General features: G+C 38.6%; 1 pseudogene across 1 annotated transcript; it reads left to right on the top strand.

Moving 5' to 3' along the window:
- The first annotated feature begins 5,590 nt into the window (after positions 1 to 5,590).
- LOC105534334 lies at positions 5,591 to 7,051 on the top strand (annotated as a pseudogene). The gene has a single exon (XR_001005251.1). The product of XR_001005251.1 is annotated as an argininosuccinate synthase pseudogene (transcript).
- The last annotated feature ends 424 nt before the right edge of the window (positions 7,052 to 7,475 follow it).

Below are 7,475 nucleotides of genomic sequence, written 5' to 3'. Positions count from 1 at the left end.
ACAATAATGTTAACTACAGTCACCCTACTGTGAGATAAAACACCAGAACTTATTCCTCCTATCTAACTGTAATTTTTTACTTATCGACAAAAGTTTCCCCATGCCCCATTTTCCCTTACCTTCTCTATTCTCTTGTAACCACTATTCTACTCTCTACTTCTATGAGATCAACTTTTTTAGATTCCACAAGTGAGTGAGAGCATGCGTTATTTTTCTTTCTGGGCCCAGCTTATTTCACTTCACATACGTCCTCCAGGTTCACCCATGTTTCCACAAATGACAGAATCTCATTCTTTTTTTATGGTAGAATAGTATCTCATTGTGTGTATTTATATTACATTTTCTTTCTCCATTTATCTGATGACACTTGTGTCATTCCATATCTTGGCTATTATGAACAGTGCTGCAATAAGCATGGGCGTTCAGATATCTCTTCAATATACTGATTTAATTTCTTTTGGGTAAATACCCAGTAGTGAAATTGCTGGATCATATGGTAGTTCTTTTTTTAAAAAAATTTTTGAGGGATCTTCATGCTGTTTTTCTTCATAATGACCTTACTAATTTACATTTCTATTAAATGAGAAAAGGGTTCCTGTTTTCCCAGAATCACACCACCATTTGTTGTTTTGTGTTTTTTTGATAGCCATTCTAACTGGAGTGAGTTAATATCTCACTGTGGCTTTGATTTGCATTTCTTTGGTGATTAGTGATGTTGAGCATTTTTTCATATACACGTTGGCTGTTTGTCTTCTTTTGAGAAATGTCTGTTCTGGTCTTCTGCCCATTTTAAAATCAGATTGTCTTTTTGCTATTCTGTTGAGTTCTTCATATATTCTATATATTAACCCCTTGTGAGACCCATAGTTTGCAAATATTTTCTTCCATTTTGTGAGTTGTCACTTTACTCTGTTGATTTTTTTTATCATATAGAAGTTTTTTAGTTTAATATCATCCCACTTGTCTCATTTTGCTTGTGTTGCTTATAAAAAAATAATTTGTTCCCAGATCAGTGTCATTAAACATTTTCCCTAGGTTTTCTTCTAGTAGTTTTATAGTTTTGGGTCTTACATTTAAGTCTTTAATCAATTTTTAGTTGATTTTGTCTATGGGAAGAGATGGGAAGCTTCATTCTGCTGCATGTAGATATCCAGTTTATCCAGCACTATTTATTAAAGAGACTCTTCTTTCCCCAGTGTAGGCAGGATATAATTGGGTCTTGTTCTTTTATTCATTCACCTACCCTGTGTCTTTTAACTGGATAATTTAATCAATTTACATTCAATATTATTATTGATGAGGCAGAACATACTTTTGCCATTGTGTTAATTGTTTTCTGGTTACTTTGTAGATTAAAACTTTGTTTTCACAGGTGTTGACATTGTGTAAATATTTTGTTGCTTTCTCTCTCTTGTTGTTTACCTTTGTGGTTTGGTGGTTTTCTGTAGTCATTAGCTTTTATTCTCATCTCTTTCTAATTTGTGTATTTGTTATTTTTTTCTTTGTTACTCTGGGGCTTGCATTTACAAAATCTTGTAGTTACAAAAGACTATTTTAAGCTGATAACAACTTAACTTTGCTCACATAGAAATATTTTAGACTTTTACCCTCTTCCCCACAATTTGCAATTTGATACCTTAATTTATATATTTCTTTATTGTATATTCCTTAACAACTTATTGTAGCTATGGTTATCATTGATCATTTTGACTCTTAACTTTTACATTAGAGATCCAAAAGATTATATACTACTATTCCAGTAAATGATTATCCTGAATTTGCTTATGGGCTTACCTCTACCAGTTAGTTTTATACTTTCATATGTTTTCATGGTAGTAATTGATTTCCTTTTGCTTCCAGTTGGACCACTTTCTTCAGCATTTATTGCAGGACTGGTTTAATTGTAATGAATTAAAGGTCTGGATTAGAGGCAAAAAAAAAAAATTGTAATGAATTACATCAGCTTTGGCTTGCCTGGAAAATATTTTATTTTCCCTTCATTTCCAAAGGATAGTTTTTCTGGGTATAGTATTCTTCGTTGAATAATTTTTTTTCCAGCACTTTAAATATATCATTCCATTCTCTCCTGGCCTGCTGAGAAATCTACTGATAATCTAATGGAGATCGTTTTATACATGACTGGATGCTTTTTCTCTTGCTGCTTTTAGAATTATCTCTGTCTTTGACTTTCAATAGTTGAATTTTAATGTGCCTCAGCAAGGACTACTTTGGACTGAATTTAACTGGGGACTTTGAGCTTCATGGAAATGGACATCCATATCTGTCTTACAATTTGTCAGCTTATTAAATAAGCTTTCTATGCCTTTTTCTGAGCTTCTTTCTCTATAATTCCCATAATGTGAAAATTTGTGTTCTTAATAGTGTCCCATAAGTCTCATCTTTCTTCACTCATTTTAATATTTTTTCTGTCTATCTAAGTTATTTCAAATGATCTGTCTTTAAGTTAATAAATTTCTTTTGCTTGACCTAATATGCTGTTGAAGTTCTCAATTGTATCTTTTATGTTATTCACTGAAGTCTTCAACTCAGGATTTATATCTTATGTTATTTATTTATTTGTTGAATTTCCCATTTACATCGTAAATTGTTTCCCTGATTTTGTTGAACTGTCTACCTGTATTCTCTGGTATCTTGTGGAATTTTCTTAAAACTCCAAAATTTGAATTTTGTCCAATTCTGCATCACCGTGTCTTAGCATTGTTTCTAGGTGTTGGAAGAATGTTTTAGTGTGTGCATGTTTGCTGGTTGAACTTTCTATGGGGCAGAGTGGAGTCTGAGACTTCTTATTTGACCATTTTGTGAATGTTACTCTTGTATTATAATTTGCTTAACTGTAAAACCATTAATGGACATCTGGTTGTTTTCAGTATTTGGATATTACAAAACAAGAAGCATACACATTCATGTACATGTTTGTGTGAATGTAAGATTTTATTTTATTTTTTTTTGGAATGAATACCCAGGGATGCAATTGCTGGATCATATGGCAGTTGCATATTTGGTTTTTAAAGAAATTGTCAAACTGTTTTCCAGAGTGGGTCTGCCATTTTACATTTTCACTAGCAATGTATCAGTAATCCAGTTTCTCCACATCCTTGACTGTCTTTGGTGTTGTTATTATTTTAAAATTTTTAGCCATTGTGATAGGTATGTAGTGATATCTCTCTTGGTTTTAATTTGTGTCTTTCTATTGACTAATAATATGAAACATCTTTTCATGTGCTTATTTGCCACCTTTCTAGCCTGTTCAGTGAAATGTCCTTTTATGTCTTTTGCCCATTTTCTATTTGGATTTATTTTTTATGTTGAATTTTGAATGTTCTTTATGTATGCTAGATGGTAGTCTTTTGTTGGATATCTGGTTTGCAAATACACTCTCCCAGACTATAGGTTATCTTTTCATTCTCTTTACAGGGTCTTTCATAGAGCAAAAGTTTTAAATTTTGAGGAAATCCAATTGAAAGAAAAGTTTTTTTTTTCTTCAGTAGATTATGCTTTCTGGTGTTACATCTAAGAACTGTTTGTTTATGTTTTCTAAGTTTTATAGTTTTGTGTTTTACATTTAAGTCTGTAATACATTTTGAATGAACTTTTGTATAAAGTATGAGGTCCAGGTAAAGGCTTTTTGTTTGTTTGTTTTTTGGTTTTTCTTTTTGCCTATGGATGTTCAGTTATTCCAATACCATTTAAAAAAACTCTAAAAGCATGATTAGTAACATTTTCTTGTACTTTAAATTAACTTGAGAATAAGAACTTAGTTTTCAGAACCTAGTTATTATTTAAACATTTTTCTCCCAAATATTTATGGGTATATTTTAAAAGGGTTATTCAAAATTTATGGTGCAACTACCCTACATTTTTATTTTATTTAATATTTATTTATTAATTTGTGTTTGAGATGGAGTCTCTCTGTCTCTCAGGCTGGAGTGAAGTGGAAATAGATAATTTCTACTGATATGTTTTCCAGCTTGCTGTCTCTTTCCTCTGTCATCTCCATTCTGTTGAACTATTGAGCCCATTGGGTGAGCCCAATGGGCTATTGAGCCTATTTGGTGAATTATTTATTTCACAGGTTCATATTCTTTTTCAGTTCTAAAACGTCCACTTGATTTTTTTTTTATTTCTCTGGATGACAATGTCTATCTTTCTATCCATTTAAACAGTGTTTACCTTTGCTCGATGAAGCCTGTTTATAACAGCTCTTTAAAGTATTTGTCTGATGATTCTAAAACCTGTTTCATCATAGCATTGACATTGGTTGAATATATTTTTCCTTGAAAGTTGATCACATTGTACTGGTTCTTTACATGTTGAACACTTTTGGGCCGGGCATGGTGGCTCAGGCCTGTAATTTCAGTATTTTGGGTGGCCAAGGCAGGCAAATTACTTGAGGTCAGGATTTTGAGACCAGCTTGGCCAACATGGCAAAACCCCATCCCTACTAAAAATACAAAAATTAGCCAGGAATGGTGGTGCATGCCTTTAATCCCAGCTACTTGGGAGACTGAGGCAGAAGAATTGCTTGAACCCAGGAGGTGGAGGTTTTAGTGAGCCAAGATCATGTCACCACTGCACTCCAGCCTAGGCAACAGAGTGAGACTCCATCTCAAAAGAAAAGAAAAGAAAAAAACAACAAAAAACCATTGAGTACTTTTTTATTTTATTCTGAACATTTTGAACATTATGTAATAAATCTCTGTCCCATTAAATTCTCTGGAGAATGTTAATTTTATTGTTTTAGCAGGTAATCAATCGATTAAGTTCAAAGCACAAGTTCTGTCTTGCCATCTGTGGGCAGTGGTTCCAATGCTAGCCTAGTTTTATTATACTGTTTCGGGAGTAGTCCCTGCACATGCCATTCTGAGACATCGGTGGTGGATGATATTGTAGTTCAAATTTCAAAGGCTTTGCTATGATGCATTGGATTTATCTTGTGTAAGCACAGCTTATAAATTATCTTGGAACTTGTGGCCGAATTAGGGGATCCCTTTCTCCAGCTATCTTATCTCTAAGATTTTATCTACATTCTTTAGCTCGCAGGGTTCATTTTTCCAGATCTCTGCCCTGGTTTTCTCAGTTTTGTTGTTGTTGTTGTTGTTGTTGTTTTCCGAGACAAAGTCTCACTCTGTTTCCTAGCTGGAGTGCAGTGGAACAATCACAGCTCATTGAAGCCTTGACCTCCTGGGCTTAGGTGATCCTCCCAACTCAGCCTCCTGGGTAGCTAAGACTACCGGTGCATGCCATCATTCTTGGCTAATTTTTTATATTTTTTGTAGAGACTGGGTTTCGTCATGTTGTCCAGGCTGGTCTTGAACTCCTAGACTCAAGCAATCTGCCTGCCTCAGAATCCCAAAGCGCTGGGATTACAGGTGTGAGCCACTGTGCCTTGCTGATTTTCTCAGTATTTAAAAATCCCTGTCTGCTGCATAGTTCTGCGGTGGTCCACCATTGAGTTAAATTCAGAAGATAGGCTCTGCCGCCTACCACCGCTGCCCGAGCCCGAGTGGTTCACTGCACCGTGAAGACAGATTCCAGACGCCAGGAACTCACGCCTCCAATCCCAGACACTATGTCCAGCAAAGGCTCTGTGGTTCTGGCCTACAGTGGCGGCCTGGACACCTCGTGCATCCTCATGTGGCTGAAGGAACAAGGCTACGACGTCATTGCCTATCTGGCCGACATTGGCCAGAAGGAAGACTTCAAGAAAGCCAGGAAGAAGGCACTGAAGCTTGGGGCCAAAAAGGTGTTCATTGAGGATGTCAGCAGGGAGTTTGTGGAGGAGTTCATCTGGCCGGCCATCCAGTCCAGCGCACTGTATGAGGACCGCTACCTCCTGGGCACCTCTCTCGCCAGGCCTTGCATCGCCCGCAAACAAGTGGAAATCGCCCAGCGGGAGGGGGCCAAGTATGTGTCCCATGGCGCCACGGGAAAGGGGAATGATCAGGTCCGGTTTGAGCTCACCTGCTACTCGCTGGCCCCCCAGATAAAGGTCATTGCTCCCTGGAGGATGCCCGAATTCTACAACCGGTTCAAGGGCCGCAATGACCTGATGGAATACGCAAAGCAACACGGGATTCCCATCCCGGTCACCCCCAAGAGCCCATGGAGTATGGACGAGAACCTCATGCACATCAGCTAGGAGGCTGGAATCCTGGAGAACCCCAAGAACCAAGCGCCTCCAGGTCTCTACACGAAGACCCAGGACCCGGCCAAAGCCCCCAACACCCCTGACATTCTCGAGATCGAGTTCAAAAAAGGGGTCCCCGTGAAGGTGACCAACGTCAAGGATGGCACCACTCACCAGACCTCCTTGGAGCTCTTCATGTACCTGAACGAAGTCGCGGGCAAGCACGGTGTGGGCCGTATTGACATCGTGGAGAACCGCTTCGTTGGAATGAAGTCCCGAGGTATCTACCAGACCCCAGCAGGCACCATCCTTTACCACGCTCATTTAGACATCGAGGCCTTCACCATGGACCGAGAAGTGCGCAAAATCAAACAAGGCCTGGGCTTGAAATTTGCTGAGCTGGTGTATACCGGTTTCTGGCACAGCCCTGAGTGTGAATTTGTCCGCCACTGCATTGCCAAGTCCCAGGAGCGAGTGGAAGGGAAAGTGCAGGTGTCCGTCCTCAAGGGCCAGGTGTACATCCTCGGCCGGGAGTCCCCACTGTCTCCTGGTGAGCATGAACGTGCAGGGTGATTATGAGCTGATTGATGCCACCGGGTTCATCAACATCAATTCCCTCAGGCTGAAGGAATATCATCGTCTCCAGAGCAAGGTCACTGCCAAATAGACCCCTGTACAATGAGGAGCTGGGGCCTCCTCAATTTGCAGATCCCCCAAGTACAGGCACTAATTGTTGTGATAATTTGTAATTGTGACTTGTTCTCCCTGGCTGGCAGCGTAGTGGGGCTGCCAGGCCCCAGCTTTGTTCCCTGGTCCCCCTGAAGCCTGCAGACGTTGCGTTGTCACCGAAGGGAAGGGTGGGGGGCAGCTGCGGTGGGGAGCTATAAAATGACAATTAAAAGATTAAAAAAAAAATTCAGAAGATAAAAGAATAAAAAAAAAAAACAAAACAAAACTAGGAAACATTCCTTGAAATGAATCACTCTTTATGTTACTTCCTTCCCTAATCTACCTACTATTGTTACTTTTTAGAGTCAGCAAGTATTTGCTTTTTTTATTTTGTCTGAGTTTTTAGTTGTAACCAGTGGGAGAAAAAGTTGAAGTGGGCTTACTTCATTTTGACTGGCACTAGAATTTTCAAACAATGGTATTCTTAGAGATGTTGCTACAACTTTGGAGTATGCTGCCTGAGAATTGAGTACTTTTATTCATGTTTTTGTACTAGTGAACAGAACATGCTGGTGGGTGGTATCTTGAGTAGAGTATACCTGATATGGTTTGGCTCTGTGTCCCCACCCAAATCTCATCTTGTAGCTCCCATATTCCC

This window comes from Mandrillus leucophaeus, unplaced genomic scaffold (genome assembly GCF_000951045.1).
Source record: "Mandrillus leucophaeus isolate KB7577 unplaced genomic scaffold, Mleu.le_1.0 Scaffold1335, whole genome shotgun sequence".
In the NCBI taxonomy this organism is placed as follows: domain Eukaryota; kingdom Metazoa; phylum Chordata; class Mammalia; order Primates; family Cercopithecidae; genus Mandrillus; species Mandrillus leucophaeus.
The sequence above is the reverse complement of the archived record's forward strand: the minus strand, read 5'-3'. Positions and strand labels throughout refer to the sequence as shown.